This window comes from Apodemus sylvaticus, chromosome 1 (assembly GCF_947179515.1).
Source record: "Apodemus sylvaticus chromosome 1, mApoSyl1.1, whole genome shotgun sequence".
Lineage (NCBI taxonomy): Eukaryota > Metazoa > Chordata > Mammalia > Rodentia > Muridae > Apodemus > Apodemus sylvaticus.
Genome location: NC_067472.1, coordinates 188172229 through 188195341, shown reverse-complemented (window position 1 = coordinate 188195341; position 23113 = coordinate 188172229). Strand labels below are relative to the sequence as shown.

At 38.4% G+C, this 23113-nt stretch overlaps 1 pseudogene; it reads left to right on the top strand.

Moving 5' to 3' along the window:
• Positions 1-19379: 19379 nt before the first annotated feature.
• LOC127664981 (E3 ubiquitin-protein ligase RBBP6-like) lies at positions 19380-22033 on the top strand (annotated as a pseudogene).
• The last annotated feature ends 1080 nt before the right edge of the window (positions 22034-23113 follow it).

Genomic DNA, 23113 nt, shown 5'->3' with positions numbered 1-23113 from the left:
GAGATTTCATCTAACACCCATCAGAATGGCTAAGGTCAAAAACTCAGGAGACAGCAGGTGTTGGCGAGGATGTGGAGAAAGAGGAACACTCCTTCACTGTTGGTGGCAATGTAAGATGGTACAACCACTATGGAAATCAGTCTGGCAGTTCCTCAGAAAACTGGACATGACACTTTCGGAGGACCCTGCTATACCTCTCCTGGGCATATACCCAGAGGATTCCCTAGCATGCAATAAGGACACATGCTCCACTATGTTCATTGCAGCCTTATTTATAACAGCCAGAAGCTGGAAAGAACCCAGATATCCCTCAATGGAGGAATGGATACAGAAAATGTGGTATATATACACAATGGAGTACTTTTGAGCAATTAAAAACAATGGAATCATGAATTTTTTAGGCAAATGGATGGAACTGGAAAACATCATCCCAAGCAAGGTAACACAATCACAAAAGAATTCACATGGAATGCAGTCATTGAAAAGTGGATATTAATTAGTCCTGAATCTCTGAATACTAAAGATACAATTAGCATATGAAATGATTCCCATGAAGAAGGAAGAAGAGGGCCCTAATCCTGGAAAGGCTTGATCTAGCATTGTAGGGGAGTACTAGGACAGAGAAAAGGGAGGGAAAAAGATAGGAGAATGAATGGAGAGAAGAGGACTTATGGGACATATGGGAGGGGAATTTGGAAAGGGGAAAACTTTTAGAATGTAAACAAATATAGAAAATAAATAAAAAATAAAGTATAGATAGATAGATAGATAGATAGATAGATAGATAGATAGATAGATAAATAAATAAATAAATAGGACAGCTACCCTGGGATTCACAAAAATATCGACCTGCAGATGGGCATTTGGTAAGAAACATCCTCCACCTCTAGAGGCCCAGAGCTGCTCTGGGTCTCACTACCCAGCAAACACCAAAACCGGCCATCACCACTCCCCTTCTGTCCCTTCTACCTCTTCCATCCTCCCCCTGCCCTGTCACCACACCATTCCTTCAGATGTGGTAGACCAGTGCCACTTCTGGCACGGGGAAGATCCTACATCCTGATACTTTCTAGAGAACTTGCAGCAAGAGGGCATTTGAGAACCACCAGCAGCAGAACATTTGAGAAATAGCATCCTGCAGGGTATTCATCCCTTGCCAATTCTGGCACAGGGGAGACCCCCATCACCTGATACTTCCTGAGGAACCAACTCTTTGCAGGGCATTGGAGAGAAAGGGAATCCAAGGAGTGCAGAAAAACAGGCCTGTAGGACAGAGAAGTTAGAGACAGCATGACTAGTTTACACTGGAGATAACAAGATGGCCAAAGGCAAAGGCAAAGGCAAGATCATTACCAACAGAAACCTAGGCTACATGGCACAATCAGAACTCAGTTCTCCCACAATAGCCAATCCCGCATACTCCATAACATCAGAAAAGCAAGAGCTAGGTTTAAAATCACATCTCATATTGCTGATGGAGGACATCAAGAAGGACATAAATAACTCCCTTAGAGAAATACAGGAGAACATGGGTCAGCAGGTAGAAGCACAAAAATCCCTTAAAGAAATACAAGAGAATATTGATCAAAAGGTAGAAGCCCATAAGGAGGAAACACAAAAATTCCTTAAAGAAATAGGGGAGAACATGGATCAACAGGTGGAAACCCTAAAAGAGGCAATACAAAAATCCCTTAAAGAAATAGGGGAGAACATGGATCAAAAGGTAGAAGCCCTTAAAGAGGCAATAAAAAAATCCAATAGGTAATTATTGGAGAACATGGGTCAACATGCAGAAGCCCTTAAATAGAAATCACAAAAATCCCTAAATGAAACACAGGAAAACATAGGTCAACAGTTAGAGGCCCTCAAAGTGGAAACACAAAAATTCCTTAGCGAATTCTAGGATAAAACAAAAGTGAAGGAATTGAACAAAACAATCCACGATCTAAAACTGGAAATAGAAACAATAAAGGAATTGCAAAGGGAGACATCTCTGAAGATAGAAAACCTTGGAAAGAATTAAGGAGTCATAGATGCAAGCATCAACAATAGAATACAAGAGAGTGAAGGAATAATCTCAGATAGAAAACATTGACTCAACAGTCAAAGTAAATGCTAAATGCAAAAAGCTTGTATCCCTAAACATCCAGAAAATCCAGGACACAATGAGAAGACCAAACCTAAGGATAATATGTATAGAAGAAAGTGAGGATTTACATCTTAAAGGCCCAGTAAATATCTTCAACAAAATTCAACAACTTGCCTAACCTAAAGAAAGAGATGCTCATGAACATACAAGAAGCTTACAGAACTCCAGAGACTGGACAAGAGCAGAAATTCCTCCCATCACATAATAAACAAAACACCAAGCGCATAAAGCAAAGAAAGAATATGAAAAGCTGTGAGAGAGAAAGGTCAAGCAACATATAAAGGCAGACCTACCAGAATTACACCAGACTTCTCACCAGAGACTATAAAAGCCAGGAGAGCCTGGGCAGATGTTGTACAGACCCAAAGAGAACATAAATGTCAGCCCAGATTACTATACTTAGTAAAACTTTCAATTACCATAGACAGAGAAAACAAGACATTCCATGACAAAAGCAAATTTACACAATATTTTTCCACAAACTGTGAGCCAGCCGCAGTTTTTGTGGGGACTGATTTAAAGCCGCGCTGCAGTGTAGCTCACTCACCCAAGAGGCAAACATGGCTGGGGCAAAAACCACTTTTAAAAGCCCAGAAGCCTCAAGATTTGGGAAAACTTTGGTTTAATTAATGAAAGTTGTGTAATTGCTTTATTATTGTTTTTAATTGGCCTTAACAGTGTAAGGTTTTACATATCTTGACTAAAGAGTTATAAATTAATTGGTTATGATTTAAAAGGTATAGCATTAAGAAAAGGGTAGTTTAAAACTGGTGATTCACTGGTGGCCTAACACAACTCATGCCTTATTCTTGTTTATAATTGCTCTTAAAGGCATGAGTATATTTTGCATGTCTTGACTATATGAGTATTGGCTTATAAGTCATTGTGCATGATTTAAAAGGTATACATTATTAACAAAATTAGATTAAAACTGGTAGTTTACGGTACTAGCCATTTTAAACAACATGTGGCATGATGCAACCCAGGAAATACAGGCCTCTAAGATGCTTCTAAATTTGCAGGGTGTTTTGTGTGCATATTAACCTAGAAATTAGACTTATAAAGATTAAGATATAAAATAATATCTCTTTAATAAGTTACACTGTCATACACTTGAAAATAAGAACTGGCAGACAGTTTAGGTGATCTATTTGATCCACATTTAGTTTTGGTGTCGGATATCTGTATAGGAAACTATCCATTTCCTCCAGATTCTCCAGTTGTGTTGAGTATAGGTTTTTGTAATAGGATCTAATGATTTTTTGAATTTCTTCAGTTTCTTTTGTTATATCTCCCTTTTCATTTCTAAGTTTGTTAATCTGTATACTGTCTCTGTTCCTTTTGGTTAGACTGGCTAAGGGTTTATCTATTTTGTTGATTTTCATCTAAACCGTCCCATAACACCTGAAGAAATAAAAAGGGTCATAGAAAGTCTCCCAACCACAAAAAAGCACAGGACCAGATGGTGTCAGTGCAGAATTCTATCAGACCTTCATAGAAGACCTAACACCAATACTCTTCAAACTATTCCACAAAATAGAAACAGAAGGAACTCTACCCAACTAGGTTCTATGAAGCCACAATTACGCTGATACCAAAGCCACACAAAGATCCAACAAAAAAAGAGAACTTCAGGCCAATTTCCCTCATGAATATTGATGCAAAAATACTCAATAAAATACTTTACAACCAAGTCCAAGAACTCATCAAAATGATCATCCATCATGATTAAGTAGGCTTCATCCCAGGCATGCAGGAATGGTTCAATATAAGGAAATCCATCAATGCTATCCCCTACATAAACAAACTCAAATAAAAAAAAAACATATGATCATCTCATTAGATGCAGAAAAAACATTTGACAAAACTCAGCATCCTTTCATGCTAAAAGTCTTGGAAAGAACAGGAATCAAGGCCCATACCTAAACATCATTAAAGCAATATACAGCAAACAGGTAGACAACATCAAACTAAATGGAGAGAAACTTGAAGCAATCCCAGTAAAATCAGGGACTAGACAAGGCTGTCCTCTCTCTCCATATCTTTTCAATATAGTACTTGAAATCCTAGTTAGAGCAATTAGACAACATAAGGAGGTCAAGGGGATACAAAGAAAGAAGTTAGGGAAATGACACCCTTCACAATAGCCACAAACAATATAAAGCATCTTGATGTGACTCTAACCAAACAAGTCGAACATCTATACGACAAGAACTTCAGGTCTCTGAAGAAGGAAATTAGAAGAAGACCTCAAAAAAAGGAAAAATCTGCCATGCTCTTGGATTAGCAGGATTAATATAGTTAAAATGGCCATCTTGCCAAAAGCAATCTACGGATTCAATGCAATCCCCATCAAAATCCCAACTCAGTTCTTCACAGAGTTAGAAAAAGCAATTCTCAAACTCATCAGGAAAGCAAAAAACCCAGGATAGCTAAAACTATTCTCAACAACAAAAGAAATTGTGGGGGAATCAGTATCCCTGATTTCAAGCAATACTACAGAGCAATAGTCTTAAAAACTGCATAGTATTGGTACAGTGACAGACAAGTGGACCAATGGAATAGAATTGAAGATCCAGAAATGAATCCACACACCTACGGTCACTTGATTTTCGACAAAGGAGCCAAAAACATCCAGTGGAAAAAAGATAGCCTTTTCAACAAATGGTGCTGGTTCAATAGGAGGTCAGCGTGCAGAAGAATGCAAATTGATCCATTCTTATCTCCATGTACTTCATGCCAAGTGGGTCAAAGACCTCCATGTAAAACCAGACACACTGAATCTAATAGAAAAGAAACTGGGGAAGACCCTTGAGGACATGGGCACAGGAGAAAAGTTCCTGAACAGATCACCAATAGCTTATACTCTAAGATCAAGAATTGACAAAAGGGACCTCATAAAATTACAAAGTTTCTGTAAGGCAAAGGACACTGTTAAAAGGACAAAACGGTAACCATCAAATTGGGAAAGGATATTCACCAACCCTACATTTGATAGAGGGCTAATATCCAATATATACAAAGAAATCAAGAAGTTAGAACCCAGGGAACCAAATAAACCTATTAAAAATGGGGTGCAGATCTAAACAAAGAATTTTCACCTGAAGAAATTCAGATGGATGAGAAGCACATTAAGAAGTGCTCAACATCATTGGTCATTGGGGAAATGCAAATCAAAACAACCCTGAGATTTCACCTTACACCAGTCAGAATGGTTATGGTCAAAAACTCAGGAGACAGCAGGTGTTGGCAAGGATGTGGAGAAAGAGGAACACTCCTCCACTGCTGGTGGGGCTGTAAGATGGTACAACCACTTTGAAAATCAGTCTGGCGGTTCCTCAGAAAACTGGACATGATACTTCCGGAGGACCCTGCTATACCTCTCCTGGGCATAAACCCAAAGGATTCCCTGGCATGCAATAAAGACACATGGTCCATTATGTTATAGCAGCCTTATTTATAATAACCAGAAGCTGGAAAGAACCCAGATGTCCCTCAAAGGAGGAATGGATACAGAAAACGTGGTATATTTACACAATGTTATACTACTCAGCAATTAGAAACAATGAATTCACAAAATTTTTAGGCAAATGGTTTGATCTAGGAAATATCATCCTAAGTGACGTAACCCAATCGCAAAAGAATACACATGGAATGAAATCTCTGATAAGTGGATATTAATTAGCCCAGAAGTTCTGAATACCCAAAGCACAAATTGCATAACAAATGACTCCCATGAAGAAGTATGGATAGGGTCCTGATCCTGGAAAGGATTGATCTAGCATTGGAGGGGAATATAGGGACAGAGAGAAATGAGGGAGGTGATTGGAGAATGGGTGGAGAGAAGAAGATTTATGGGACATATGGGGAGTCAGATATGGGAAAGGGGAAATCATTTGGGATGTAAACAAAGAATATAGAAAACAAAAATATTTTAAAAAAAGGAAAAAAAGAACTGGCAGACAAACCTTTTGCTGTAAAACAATGTGTTTGCCTTTGAATTTAAAGGAAATAGATTGTTTAAAATTACGATTTGCTTCCAAAGCTCTAATATTGCAAAGCAATATGAGTTACAATAAAAATTGCCAGTGTGTCATTGGCTGAAATTTTCAGTTTGCAGTCTTGGTTAAAGGCTCATGATTCTTAACATATTTTGTAATTAAGATAATTTTAAGAGTGATACAACTGTGGACATTATATGCCTATTGCCACTTTCCCACAAGTTTATTGGCTACAATGGTAGAAGCAAAATTTAACCCTCCAAGTTTAAAAAGGAGATCTCAGTGGAAATGTATTTGATATCAAGCAGGTTCCTTTGACTATGAAATTACAGGTTTCTTTTGTTACTTAATCCTCAAAATGTCCTTGCAGGACAGGTGGGTTTGGGTCTGGTCTTAGATAAAAGGCTCAGATTAGAAGATATTTACAAGTGAGGAATCTCATACAACGTCCTTGCCAAGGACTCAAGGTGGGTCCTTGGGCAGATTAGAAAAAAAAAATTACATTTGAATTAATGCAAAGCTTAGAGCTGCCTCAGTGGAAGCTAGTAAGGAAGCTTGTGAACAACTGTTTATGCCTTTCAGGCCTCACCTAGGGAGTGTTTGGCTAAAACAACATTCTTGACAGACTTATCCCGGTGTGATTTAAAATGCAGTTCAAATCTTTGAAAGGTCAACAAGGCTATAAAGGCATTAACATTTGGCCTGTCTACTCCATACAAAATTATTATAGATTTAAAGGGTTGTTTTTTGCTTTACATTCTGATAATTATAAAAGCATTTGCTTCTAACTTTAAAGAAACAATAAAGCAATTTCATTAGAAGATTTTTGCCTCAAGGAATGGCTAATAGCCTTACCTTATGTGAGAAAAAAATGTTTTGTCTCTGTTTCAATACAATCTTAGATTTTTCAGTGTATAATGTTCATGAATTGTTTGTTACAGGTCTTTGCTCCTAACTATGGACTTTTAGAATTTTTAGGAAAACGATTTTCAAAGGTTGTTATGATGTATTAATTGGCTTTATCTTATATTAATCTTATCTTAAGCTTGCCATGGGAGTTCTTAAACCTCTGTTTGCAAGGTAGAAAACGTTTGTTTGTTCCTTGTTTCAAGCAGCAATCAAATTATTAATGATTGCTCTATTACATGGCAAGCCCTTTTTAGGCAAAATTAATAATTGTTATCCAAAAGATAATTTGTTACTATCAGATCACATGTTCCATTAAGTTTTTCCCTGCTTCAGCACAAATACTATAACAGCTATTTTTGAGATGTTAAAAATCAAGCTTTCAATAATAATAAATATATATATAGCTCATGGTTTATAATTGCTTAAAATTGTTCTATTTTTAATACTACTAATTCTTAATTTTTACAGTTTATGCAAATATAATTCAAATTTCAAAGGATATGTTCTCTAAATGACTGTCTTTTAGGTATTTGAAAGCTAACCCAAAGGCTAGAGAGACAACTACAATATACTTATATAATTAATCTTTAAAAAGGTGCCTGGACAAGACCCCTTAAGGCAAGGCACATAAAATTTTTATCCCAGACAGGCTATATAGAAACAATCGGATGTACAAGCATATTATTCATATCATCAAAAGGGTAATGGCTTAAAAAGTAATTTTGTATTTTTGTGCACATCAAATTATAAATATTTGTTCTTGATGTCCTCAATTTCTACCTCTACCACATAATGGTGTTAATCCTATAGGACTTAATTAATTATTACAGATAAATGATACTCATATTTCTAATTTAGAAGATTAAATATGTGCATGTGACTAATTCATTTTTAGGCTTTCTAGTTGCAACTGCTCTAGCAAAAAGCAACTGGGAATGCTATGTTTATTTTCTATAACTACATAGTTATTGCCTATGTTATGGTATACACTTTGTGTTCTAAGTTACATTAATAAAACAATATCTTCTTGGAAGAGAGAAGAGAGGGGAAATTGTGTTCCCATGCATATCATTTAAATAATGCTTGCATATTTTTAAGAAAATTTGAAATTTGGATGCCAAAGAACTCCTTGCTGAGTGTATATTACATCCTGTAATTAGGCACATTGATGTCTAGGTGAAATGAAGGAATTCACTTATTGACACATGCCATGATCCTGATTTAATATTGGGGAAGAAGGCATGTCCCATATTATGTTTTTTCCACAGAAAGTTGCAGAAGCATGATAGCTACCAGAGTGATTGGTGTGGCATGCTGAAGATATGCTGACTGTGTGCTTGCTAAATGCCCAGACAATTGTAACATAAGAGCTATATTGGGTATATGTTCTTGACTTACTTTAATTGTCAAATGTCCCAGGTTAGATAAGTTGTCTAGCTTCAAGCTTTTAGACTTTTTGGGACAGAATATAGAGACTGTTAAGCTAGCTTAGAAAAAATAATCTAAAAAGAGTTTATAATGACTCTTCTCTTTAATGTGATCAGCTGACTCAACCATAGATTGATCTAGAAATAAATCCAATATTGGAGATTCCAATTTTGAAGATGGCTAACAATCTTAATTTAAAATATAGTCTCCACTTTTTCTGAGAAGTAACAGCTTATCTCTTGATACACAAGGCTACCTCTCATACCCCAGAGGCCAAGCTTTGTGTCTTTTGAGTTGTTAATTTGCAGCTAAATTGGATATTTCAGGGACAGGTTCCACCATTGTTCCACCATTGTTCCACCTTTAACTCTTGACCTTGTTTGTTAAGCAGACTGGCTGTCTCTACCCAGGTTCACCTGGATGGAAGGATTGCATGTTTGTTAAAGACACTTGCAGACCTCCTGGCTTCAAAACGTACACAAGTAGATCTCCAAAAAGGGAGCCACATAAAACTCAGATCTATGTGTGTTTGTTTATGAGAAAACATGAGTACCAATGAGAGGTGCGAGGCAAGGCACTGCATGGGGAGGTGAATTGTTGCTTCTGAGTCCCCAGGAAGTACACCTAATTGCATAGGAGTTAACGTCAAGAGGCTGTTCTTAAAATAATAAGGGAGCCTATTACCCCTCCTCTGAAAAAGACATTATACAACATTTAAGAGGAATTAAGGTCAATGCTTCCCCTCCTGGTTAAGGCCCACCTTCTTATGAAGGATGTTTATCCACTTGTTTTCTATCTCCACATTTTTAAATTAATAAAAAAGGGAGAAAATGTACAGAGCCATATTGGGGCAGTCATGCACATGGTTTGAATTTGACATTGGTCAAGGACAATCCCAGGTTTGGGCAGGAATCTGCCATTTGGACTTAATAGGGAAGTAGGTTAAGGCAGGAATTTTTATCCTAGGGTGGAGAAGCTCAGTGAAGGTTAAACTCATTGTTACTCCAGGTCTAGGAATTCCTGAATTAAGCAGGTGACCCACCCAGCTGCTAGAGCAGTTGAGACAAGGACCTCCCAGAGAAGCTGGTGGATGGCTATAAAATTAACTCAAGCACATCAGTAGCCTTCCTCTACTCAAAGGATAAACAAGATGAGAAAGAAATCAGCGAAATGACACCCTTCACAATAGTCCCAAATAATATTTCATACCTTGGTGTGACCCTAATAAATCAAGATAAAGAACATCAAGCCTCTGAAGAAAGAAATGGAAGAAGGTCTCAGAAGATGGAAAGATCTCCCATGTTCATGGATTGTCAGGATCAATATAGCAAAAATGGCCCTCTTGCCAAAAGCAATCTACAGATTCAATGTAATCCCCATTAAAATCCCAAATCAATTCTTCATAGATCTGGAGAGAGCAAGTCTTAATTTCATCTGTAATAAAAAAAACCCAGTATAGCAAAAACTATTCTCCACAAAAAAAGATCTTCCGGGGAATCACCATCCCTGACCTAAAGCTCTACTACAGAGTAATTGTGATAAAAACTATTTGGCATTGGTATGCAGACAGGGAGAAAGATCAGTGGAACAGAATTGAAGACCCAGAAAAGAACCCACACACATATGGTCACTTGATATTTGATAAAGGAGCTAAAAACATCCAATGGGAAAAAAAGCATTTTTAACAAATGGTGCTGGATCAACTGGAGGTCAGCATGCAGAAAAATGCAAATTGAACCATACTTATCTCCTTGTACAAAGCTCACATTAAAGCAGTTCAAGGATCTACATATAAAACCAGACACACTGAAGTTTATAGAGGAGAAAGTGGGGACAAATCTTGAACACATAGCCACAGGGGAAAAGTTCCTGAACAGAACACCAATGGCTTTTGCTCTAAGAACAAGAATCGAAAAATGGGACCTCATAAAACTGCAAAGCTTCTGTAAGGCAAAGGACATGGTAAATAGGACAAAATGAAAACCAATGAATTAGGAAAAAATATTTAACAATCCTACATATGATAGAGGGCTAATATCCAGTGTATATAAGGAACTCAAGACTTTTGTCTCCAGAGAGTCAAATAACCCTATTAAAAAAGGGGGTACAGAGTTAAACAGCTGAGGAAACTTGAATGGCTCTAAAGCACCTAAGGAAATGCCACAGAATCCTCTGGGTATATGCCCAGGAATGGTATAGCAGGGTCTTCCTGAAATGTCATGCCCAGTTTTCTGAGGAACTGCCAGACTGATTTCCAGAGTGGTTGCACCATCTTACAATCCCACCAGCAATAGAGGAGTTTTCCTTCTTCACCACATCTCCAGAAACTGTTGTCCCCTGAGTTTTTCATCTTAGCCATTCTGACTGGTATGAGGTGAAATTTCCAGGTTGTTTTGATTTGCATTTCCCTAATGACTAATGATGTTGAACATTTTTTAGAGGTGCTTCTCAGCCATTCAAAATTCTTCAGGTGAAAATTCTCATCTGTTGATTCTTGTTCTTGGAGCATAAGCCATTGGTATTCTATTCAGGAAATTTTCCCCTGTGCTCATGTGTTCAAGTTTCTTCCTCACTTTCTACTCTATAAGTTTCAGTGTATCTGGTTTCATGTGGAGGTCCTTGATCCACTGGACTTGAGTTTTGAGCAAGGAGATAAGAATGGGTCAATTTGCATTTTTCTGCTCGCCGACCTCCAGTTGATCCAGCACCATTTGCTAAAAATTCTGTCTTTTATTCCCACTGGATGTTTTTAGCTCCTTCGTCAAATATCAAGTAACTGCAGGTGTCTTGATTCTAAGAAGGCAATGTATATTCCAGAATGCAATATTTTATAGGGGATCACAGTTAAGTGATTGAATGAATCTCAGAACAGACTTTGAACTTTAGACTTTTAAACTTGTTGAGGCTATGATAGAGTAGTGAGACTTTTGAAGTTGGACTAAATGTATTTTTGCTTTATGTTGTGGCCAGGTATGGTCCCTATGCTTGTTTAAATATGCTTAGCCTAGGGAGTGGCACTATTAGGAGGTGTGATCTGTTGGAGGAAGAGTGTTACTATAGGGATGGGATTTGAGATACTTCTCTTAGCCCCCTGGAAGCCAGTCTCTCCTGGTGCAGCTGGATCAAGATACAGAACACTTGGCTCCTACATCACAATATCTGCCTTGATGCCTTGATCTTACTGCCATGATGTTAATGGACTGAAATTCTGATCCTGAAAATCAGCCCCAATTAAATGTTGCCTTTTATAAGAGTTTATATGCTCATGGTGTCTCTTCACAGCAATGAAACCCAAACTAGGACAGTCCCCATAGACTCCTGTGTATGAACAAGCCTCTGGGGGCCAGGGAGTGGAATGTGATGGTGTGCATATTCTTGGACCATGGAAACTGGCACTGTTAGGAGGTGTGGCCTTGTTAGAATATGTGTGGCATTGTTGGAAGAAGTGAGTCACTGTGTAGGCAGACTTTGGAGGGCTTCAAGGCTTAATCTCTATCCAGTATTGAAGAGCACCTCCTGCTGGCTGCCTTAAGAAGACTCTTTTCCTGGCTGCATTTGGATCAAGATTTAGAACTCTCATTTCCCCTAGCACTATGTCTGCCTCGATGCTGCCATCATGTTTCCTGACATGATGATAATGAACTAAATTTCTGTAAGCCAGCTCCAATTAAATGTTGTCCTGTACAAGAGTTGCCTGTGTCATGGAAATGGAAATCCTAAGACAAAGACATATGTCAAAATATCCCATGCCTCCTATCAGATCACTATGGAGTAAGAGTGGTTTTCAATAGCAAGAAAAACAGCAGAAAGCCCACATACACATGGAGGCTGAAGAATACTCTACTCAATGACACCTTGGCCAAAGAAGAAATAAAGAAAGAAATCTGAGACTTTTGATAATTTAATGAAAATGAAGGCACAACATACCCAAATCTTTGGGACACAATGAAAGCAGTGTTAAGATGAAAACTAATAGCCCCGAGTGTCTCCAAAAAGAAAATGGAGAGAGCATACACGAGCAGCTTAATGACAGACCGAAAGCCCTGGAACAAAAAGAAGCCAATTCACCCAGGAGGAGTAGAAGACAGGAAATCATCAAACACAGGGCTGAAATCAATCAAGTGGAAACAAAGAGAACCATACAAAGAATCAATGAATCCAGGAGCTGGTGCTTTGTGAAAATCAACCAGATAGTAAACCCTTAGCCATTCTGTCCAAAGGACACAGAGAAAGTATTCAAATTAACAAAATTAGAAATGAAAAGGGGATATAACAACAGAAACTGAGGAAATCCAAATTTATCATATCCTCAACACAACTGGAGAATCTGGAGGAAATGGACAATTTCCTAGACAGATACCAAATACCAAAATTAAATCAGTATCAAATAGATCATCTAAACAGTCCCATAACCCATGAAGAAATAGAAGGGGTCATAGAAAGTCTTCCAAACAAAAAAAAAGTAGAAGAAGAAGAACAAGAAGCACAGGTCCAGATGGTTTCAGTGCAGAATTCTTAAGACCTTCAAAGAAGACCTAAGACCAATATTCTTCAAACTATTCCACAAAATAGAAACAGAAGGAACACTACCCAATTCCTTCTATGAAGTCACAATTATGCTGATAGAAAAACCACACAAAGATCCAACAAAGAAGGAGAACTTCAGACCAATTTCCCTTATGAATATCGATGCAAAAACACTCAATAAAATTCTTGCCAACTGAATCCAAGAACACATAAAAATGATCATCCACCATGGTCATGTAGGCTTTATTCCAGGGATGCAGGGTTGGTTCAATATACGGAAACCCATCAATCCAATCCACTATAGAAACAAACTCAAAGAAAAAACAACATGGTCATTTAATTGGATGTTGAAAAATCATTTGACAAAATTCAGCATTCTTTCAAATTTACAGTCTTGGAAAGAATATGAATTCAAGGCCCATACCTAAACATAGTAAAAGCAATATACAGCAAACTGGTAGCCAGCATCAAACTAGATGGAGAGAAACTTGAAGCAATCCCACTAAAATTAGGGACCAGACAGGGTTGCCCCCTTTTTCCTTATCTTTTCAATATTGTACTTGAGGTACTAGCTCAGGCAATTAGACAACATAAGGAGGTCAAAGGGATACAAATTGGAAAGGAAGAAGTCAAACTATTTACAGATTATATGATAGTCTACCTAAGTCACCCAAAAAACTCCACTAGAGAACTCCTACAGCTGATAAACAACTTCAGCAACATGGCAGGTTATAAAATCAACTTGAGCAAATCAGTAGCCTACCTATACTCAAAGTATCAGCCAGCTGAGAAAGAAATTAGGGAAATGAAACCCTTCACAATAGCCATAAACAGTAAAAAGTACCTTGGGGTGACTCTTCCCAAACAAGTGAAAGATCTGTATGACAAGAACCTCAAGACTCTAAAGAAGGAAATGGAAGAAGACCTCAAAAAATGGAAAAACCTTGTATGCTCATGGATTGGCAGGATTAATATAGTTAAAATGGCCATTTTGCCAAAAGCAATATACAGATTCAATGCAATACCCATAAAAATCTCAACTCAGTTCTTCATAGAGTTAGAAAGAGCAATTCTCAAATTTATCTGGAATTACAAAAAACCTAGGATCGCTAAAACTATTCTCAACAACAAAAGAAATTCTGGGGAAATTAGTATCCCTGACCTCAAGCAATAATACTGAGCAATAGTGTTAAAAACTGCATTGTATTGGTACAGTGACAGGCAGGCGGATCAATGGAACAGGATTGAAGATCCAGAAATGAACCCACACACCTATGGCCACTTGATCCTCGACAAACGGGCTGAAAACATCCAATGGAAAAAAGATAGCCTTTTCAACAAATGGTGCTGGTTCAACTGGAGGTCAGCATGCAGAAGAATGCGAATTGATCCATCCTTGTCTCCTTGTACTAAGGTCAACTCCAAATGGATCAAGGACCTCCACATAAAGGCAGATACTTTGAAGCTAATAGAAAAGAAACTGGGGAAGACCCTTGAGGACATCTGTACAGGGGGAAACTTTCTGAACAGATCACCAATAGCGTATGTTCTAAGATGAAGAATTGACAAATGGGACCCCATAAAATACAAAGTTTCTGCAAGGCAAAGGACACCATCAAAAGGACAAATTGGCAAGCAACAAATTGGGAAAAGATCTTCACCAACCCTACATCAGATAGAGGGAAAATATCCAACATATACAAAGAACTCAAGATGTTAGACCACAGAAAACCAAATAACCCTATTAAAAAATGAGGTACAGAGTTAGACAAAGAATTCTCACCTGAAGAACTTCGGATGGTGGAGAAACATCTTTAAAAATGCTCAACTTCATTAGTCATCAGGGAAATGCAAATCAAAACAACCTTGAGATTTCACCAAGTCAGAATGGCTAATATTAAAAACTCAGGAGACAGCAGGTGTTGGCGAGGATGTGGAGAAAGAGGAACACTCCTCCACTGCTGGTGGGGTTGCAAATTGGTACAACCTCTCTGGAAATCAGTCTGGTGGTTCCTCAGAAAACTGGGCACCTCATTTCCAGAAGATCCTGCTATACCACTCCTGGGCATATACCTAGAGGATTCCCCAGCATGTAATAAGGATACATGTTCCACTATGTTCATAGCAGCCCTATTTATAATTGCCAGAAGCTGGAAAGAACCCAGGTATCCCTCAACAGAAGAGTGGATGCAAAAAATGTGGTTATATATACACAATGGAGTACTATTCAGCCATTAGAAACAATGTATTCATGAAATTCTTAGGCAAATGTATGGAGCTGGAGGACATCATACTAAGTGAGATAACCCAGACTCAAAAGATGAATCATGGTATGCACTCACTAATAAGTGGATATTAACCTAGAAAACTGGAATACCCAAAACATAATCCACACATCAAATGTGGTACAAGAAAAATGGAGGAGTGTCCCCTTGTTCTGGAAAGACTCAGTGAAGTAGTATAGGGAAAAACCAGAACAAAGAAGTGGGAAGTGGAGGGTGGGAGAACACGGGGAGGGAAGGGGGCTTATGGGACTTTCGGGGAGTGGGGGGCTAGAATAGGGGAAATCATTCGAAATGTAAATAAAAATATATCGAATAAAAAATATGTTTGGCCTTGTTTTTTACTTATGTTATTAAGCTATCATATAGCCCTAAGATGTCTATAAGCTATAGATTTTTATAGTGATATACTATATAAAAGTCAAAACATTTCCAGCCTCTTTATGGACTATGTTTATTGATTAAAAGATTTTTTACTGATACTAGAAGAGGTTCAATTCAAAAATCATGATTTTTTTTAAAGCTTAAGCCTAACAGGTTCTAGTCTCAAAAGCTACTCTAACAGTCCAAGTCTCATAAAACTACTATAATTAAATACAAGTTGATAGTCAGTAACCTTATGAGTGACTATATCATTTAATGAGCTCAAAATTATATTAAAAGTCATACTAGGAACTGATATACTTAATTGCGATAAGCTTTTTTAACCTCCTGTTTTACCTTACCTAGGTACAGTTTAGAGCTGATAACTAGGAACAGATATAAGTTTTTTTTAAACCCAGATATACTTTATAAGTACTAGCCTTAAAATCTGCCAGAGATCTACTGAATGTGGCATTAAATGTTTAAACTTACTATGACAGATACACTCCCAAATGCTAATGGTGACCTCCCCCATGGTCTCCAAGAACTTTGGACACAGCAATAAAAAACTAAACTGGATTGTAATACCCCCATCATTAGGCAAGACAGACCCAATGGTTGCCTTCTGTCAGGGCCTGGCCTGAACTATGGACAAGCAGGGACCACCCGTAGGGTTGATTGTCCTCTCCCATGTTCCTCCTCCACAGGGAAAATGACAGAGCTTGTCATCTTCTGGGCCTGATGGACTGACTGCATTTGCCATGATGCAATGGAGGTCACAGGAATGGGGGAGAGCTGTTTAGGTAGCAGCTGTGAATTAATCTGTCATTTTAATTAATATCCAGCATATGGATTATAATTTATCCTCCTCAGGTCTCTGATCACATTGACAGCTAAGCTAACTGTAGCTTGACAGCTAGAGGACAACAAGAAAAAAGCTCCTTACCCCAAGGTAATCAACCAATGTGTGAGCTCATTAGTCAATTCATTAGCTTCATTAGCTAATTAATTTACCAGATCTGTAATTAGAGAGGATATCAGGTTTGACTTGCTGGAAGGCTTCATGTTACAGATAAACAGGATTCAGATGTAGATTTTTGGTATTCCCCTATCTAAAGGATTTCACTTTACATTGACTGCTCCCAGTGAATAACCACCCTTATCTCATAGTAAATAATTGGATAGGAAAAAGAAGTAAACTTTCTGCAAGGTGTGAGGATATGAAACCTTAAGTTATGAGGATTTAAAAAAAATGTTTTTAGGGTCCAAGATAATGTTTTGACCTTGGTAAATGCCAGTTGTGAAGGTTGAAGGATGTGGAATAACTCTGATGGTGATAGAAAAGTGGTTTGACATCCATGAAAGGAACAAAATGTCTTCAGATTTATTCCCCTCTGTATGCTACCATTATATTAGGACTTCAATAGTTCAGAGTTTTAACATTAGTCAATGGAGTTCTAATGAATTATTCGCTTAACTCTGGTAAAACTTACCACTATATTGTCTACTATCATACTCATAAGTTCAAGTTGTTAAGCATCTTTCGGTTCTCTCTTATCTATAGACTTAAAGATGTTTGTCATTGTCCTAAATGTACATATTGATTCTTCTGAATAGAAGGGGAAAGACCCTCTCAATGCTCTGCTCCAAGCAAGGTTTTTGTCTGCACTGAGCTCACCATAAAGAAGGCTCATGGTTTTCACAAATACTCTTTACCAAGCCTCTACTATAACACAATATAGTATTTAGTACCCTTACCTAAAATGTGTATTTCAAAACATACTACAATTACCATTTCTATAATTTATCTATTTTGTAAACATAAAAGATTCTTGTAAGTTGCAGAAAACATACTCAGATTTGCATCTCATGGGTCAAATGGATTCCTTCTTGATAAGCACCCCTGTCAATCAACAGCTTACCTTTCCCCCCTGTTGCTTATTCCAGAGGGAGGGATCCCCCTTCCCAGGTTCTGGGACTCTGCTAACACAATTATCAAGACCATAGGTTTCAGAATTTTAAAGGTACACCTAAGAAAAAAAGTTTTCTCCCTAGCATACTTAACTTTGTTTTTTTCCATCCAATATATATATATATATATGTGTGTGTGTATGTGTGTGTGTGTGTGTGTGTGTGTGTGTGTGTGAGTGAGTTATGAGTTACCTAGTCTCTGGTGGAAATTCCGTGTAATTCTGATAGGGCTCCCTTTATATGTTACATGATCTTTTTCCCTTACTGCTTTTAATATCCATTCTTTGTTTAATACATTTGGTGTTTTAATTATTACATGACAGGATGAATTTATTTTCTTGTTGAAACTATTTGGAGTTCTGTAGGCTTCTTGTATGTTCATGGGCATCAGTTTCTTTAGGTTGGAGAAGTTTTCTTCTGTAATTTTGTTGAAGACAATTACAGGCCCTTTCAGTTGGAGATCTTCTATCTTCCAATTCTATAATCTTTCGGTTTGGTCTTCTCCTTTTTTCCTGGATTTCCTGGATACTTTGGGTCAGGAGCATTTTGCATTTTTCATTTTCATTGACTGTTATATCGATGCTTTCTATGGCATCTTCTGCATTTCAGATTATCTCTTACAGCAATTGTATTCTGTTCATGATGTTTGGATCCATGAGTCTTGACTTCTTTTGTAGGTTTTCTGCATTTTGATTTCATTATTTTTTCTACCTCTTCTTTAGATCCTGGATGGCTTTGTTTAATTCCTGCACTGGTTTTGTTGTGTTTTCCCTTAGTTCTTCAATGGCTTCTTGCTGTTTACATGTGTTCCCTTGTATTTTTTAAGGGAGTTATTTATGTCCTTTTTGAATCCCTCCGTGATGCACTTCATCAGCATCATGATCTGTTATTTGAAATCCAAATCATACTTTCCTGTTGTTTTGGGGTCAGTTTCCATCCAAGACTTGCTGTTCTGGGAGAATTGGTTTAGGATGGTGCCATATTGCCTTGATATCTGTTGAAAACATTCTCACATTTGCCTTTTGCCATCAGGTTATCTCTGGTGTTAGTTGGGCCTGCCTTTGCTGGCAGGAGCTTGTTCCTCCTGTGTGTGAGCCAGTAGGCCTATCTCTGCAACTTTAGGTGAGCTGCTTTGTCCTGGGCCAAATTGCTGTGGTGCTGCAGAGTTCCTGTGTGTAGTTGGAGTCCTGGTGTGATGTGTCCCACGTGATCCTCTACTTTGGTAGAACCTGCCTACTACCAATCTCTTGCACAGTCACAGAAGCAAAGATGACAGGGGAGACCCACTTACTTGTAGTCAGATTTAGGTATATACCTCTGTGGCCCTGATCAGCTCTGGATGCAGGCTGTGCAGGCAGATCCTCCACTCTGCAGGGATGACTCACCGGGGCAAGCTGCCTCTTCCTAGCTGGCCTCTGGGTATATAGCTTGCATCCTGCACTGCTTCAGGCCTTGGATTTCCTAAAGGAATTAACTATGGTGTATAGAGACAGCATTGAATCAGCGATCTAACTGAGTGAATCTGATGAGCTTTAATGAGCCCCCTGCATTGAGGCACCAATATGCCTGGTGTGGTCTTAAATTTGGAAATATGTTCATGGATTTAATCTATACTGACCCAGCAAATCCTTTATTCTCTTCCAGCCTCTTTGGCAGACCTGAATCCCTTCCAATTCACAAGATTGTCCTCGAGAATTTGGCAAATTCAGTGGTCAGATTGGTAACTAGCACAAGGAATCCTTTGCCACAATGTCCTGTGTGTACTATAAATTTTCCTCTAAACTCACCTCTGACATCATCAAGTTTGATGGGCTCCATATCTCCCTGTGCAACTTAAAGAAGCAGATTATGTGGAGAGAAAAGCTGAAAGCTGCCAATAGCGATCTGCAGATCATCAACCCAGACACCAAAGAAGAATACACTGATAATAATGCGCTCATTCCTAAATATTCAACTGTGGTTGTCAGAATAATTCCTAGCAGAGCTGTTAAATCTACAAGCAAGACCTATGTTCAATGGAGAACTGAACCAGGCATCGCAAGTAGAAAAACAATTGATGGCTCTTCTGGATCTATTTCTCAGGTACAGCTTACACAGACTGCCAATCTGGCTGAAGCCAATGCTTCTGAGGAAGACAAAATTAAAGCAATGATGCTGCAATCTGTCCATGACTATGACCCAGTCAATTACATGAAGAAAACTCTGGTAGGTCTGCCACCTCCATCTTACATCTGCCTTCGTTGTGGTAAACCTGGTCACTATATTAAGAATTGCCCAACAAATAGGGATCAGAACTTGGAATCTGGTCCCAGGATCAAAAAGTGAAGCAGAATTTTTAGGAGTTTTTTGATGGAAGTGAAAGATCCTAACATGAAAGGCGCAATGCTTACAAACACTGGGAATTATGAAATACCGACTATAGATGGAGAGGCTTATGCAATTGGGAAGAAAGAGAAACCACCCTTTTTACCAGAGGAACCATCATCACCTTCAGAACAAGGTGATCCTATCCCAGAGGAGCTCTTGTGCCTCATCTGCAAAGACATCATGACTGATGCAGTGCTCATCCCTTGCTGTGGAAACACTTACTGTGATGAATGTGTAAGAACAGCACTCCTGGAGTCAGATGAACATACATGTCCAACATGTCAGCAAAACGATGTTTCTCCTGATGCTTTAGTTGCCAACAAGTTTTTAAGACAGGCTGTTAATAACTTTCAAAATGGAACTGGCTATCCAAAAAGATGACGAAAACACTTACCTCTAACCACACCCACAATACCACCACCAAGGCCACTCTTTCAACAGAACCTGCAGCCTAGGCTGAGGTCTCCAATATGAAGACAGCAGGATCCTCTGATTCCAGTGACATCTTCCTCAGCTCACCCAACTAGCCCCATATCTTCATTAACTTCAAATCCATCTTCCTTGGCTCCTTCTGTGCCTGGAAATACATCTTCTTCCCTGGCTCCAGTACCTGATATAACTGCAACAGTATCAACATCAGTCCATTCAGAAAAATTCGATGGACCCCTTCTGGATTCTGATAGTAAATCATTACCGGCTCCTGCACTTACATCAGGGCATTCCAAAGGTGCCTCTTCAACTGCTATTGTGGAAGAAAAGCTTTGCCAGGTGCCAGTCCTTTCATCTGGTACAGTAAGAAGAAAGGCTGGTTCAGGTCTTGGTCGACCAGGTTGGGAACATTCCAACAAGCTTAGGTACCTAGTTTCTCCACCACAGCAAATTAGAAGAGGAGAAAGAACGTTTTACAGACAAATAAACCAAAGGAAACATCACAGTGAAAGATCACAGAGGACTCAAGGCCCATCACTACCAGCAACCCCAGGCTTTTTGCCTGTTCCACAAGCTCCTTTGTACCTGCCCCCTCCACAGATACTACCGCTTCCTCCAGGTGTACCTCACCCAAAGTTTTCTCTTCAGTTTCCTCCTGGTCATCCTCCACAAGCAGGATACAGTGTGCCTCATCCAGCGTTTCCCCCAGCTCCTGCCAATGCAAAAGGAGTGCAGACTCCCCATTCAAATATGGTCCCTACACAACCGGCACCTCCTTTGTCCAGAGAAGAATTCTATAGAGTGCAAGGACTACTAAAGGAAGAGTCTAAATATCCCTATAATGGGTTGTCATATTTAAGAAGTTCACACATGTACATGAAGTCAAGGTCTGGCTCAACAGGCTCAACTTCTCGCTCTAGGTCCTTCAGATTCTCACATTCTAGCTCCTCTTCAAGGCCACCACAATACCCCAGGAGGGGGATAGAGGAGAGCATCAATTACTGTTCACGGTCCAGAACTCATGGATACCAAAGATCTAGGTCAAGGTCACCTCAGTATAGTCCATACCACTCAGAGTCTAGATCTCCTCAAACATTTAGGGGACTGCCTCCCACTAAAAGCAAATTACCTCAAGGTGAAAAAGGGGTTGATTGTTTTCCTAGATATAGGGATGTTACATCCCAATATGACATCAAAGAGTAATGTTGGCAGAGTGTCAGCTTTACAGATTCATTTCAGAAAGAACACTACCAGGAATGGGAGAGAATATTCCTCGAGTGGTATGACAAGTACCAAATGGTATGCAATGGATGTACAGCTTAGACCCTCTGCAAACTGAGAATTCTTTTCTCTAGACAGACTTTTACCTACCTGCATATCAGAAATTCACCCTTCCCAAGAAGGCACAGAGAAGACTATGGTATTGCAAAAAGTCATGGAAAGAGACATCTAGGTGGCAACTATCCAGACAGCTTTCAAGAAGAGACAATCACAATCCAAAAGATAATCCAAAATTAAGAGAGAAGGGCTGTGAGAATGTTCATGGGAACAGTACAGGGAACAATTGTATGCTGATCATCAGTGGGAGGAGAGGCTCTCAGGCATGAGAGTGTTCCATTTTCCAGTGTAAGGGAATGCCAGGGTGGGAGAATGGGAATGGGTGGGTTTGGGTGCACCTCCTAAAGTCAAGGGGAGTGCGGAAGGGATGGGGGAGACCTGGAATGGGGAAAACATTTGAAAGATAAATAAAGAAAATATCCAAAAAAATTACCTTTAGGCCTGCCATTCAATATCAATAATGTTTCTGAGATATCACCTGTGACTTCAGGTCCAAGTATGATAAAATTAGATTATCTATGCTAGTTTATTTGTGCCTCAATACAAGGATCTTGTATTTCTTTACTTTAATGTATAGATTCATTTCCAAATATGTACTCACACATAAATCTCAGCTCTTAGTTTTTCAATAGCCCTCAGGACATTGGTTTGAGAAATAAATTTCATTTTTCATTGATATGCACATATTGCATATTGGTTTGAGAAATAAATTTCATTTTTCATTGATATGCACATATGTATATTCAATTATATTTAAATATATTATATTTGGTGAAAAGAAAAAAGAAAAAATATTTCGTCTCAGTGACATTTATAAAACTGTCTTGACCTTTATTTGAACTAATGAAAGCACTGCCATTATTTATATATATAATATAATTACTTATATATAAGTACAATTACACAGATGCATATATATGACAGTTTTAATGGCCTAATGACACCATTCCAAACCATTTTCTCAGGTAAACAATTCGTCTTTTATCAGCTCTACCAGACCCTTTCCAAACTGAAGATAATTGCCCTGTTATCACCAGGAAAGAGTTAATGTATTTAACCGACAATTGTTTGAGAATGTGTTCCCTGTTCTTATTTTTATACTAAATACATTTGTCCATGGAACCTTTTTCCTGACAGTAGTAATGAAGTTGATTATTTTAATGATTTCCTTAAGATCTGAAAATAAGGAAAATTTGTTTACCAATCCTACATCTGACAGAGGGCTAATAGCCATTTAAAAATGGGGCATAGAGCTAAACAAAAAAATGTTCACCTGAGGAATATCAAATGCCTGAGAAGCACCTAAAGAAATGTTCACCATCCTTAGTCATCAGGGAAATGAAAATCAA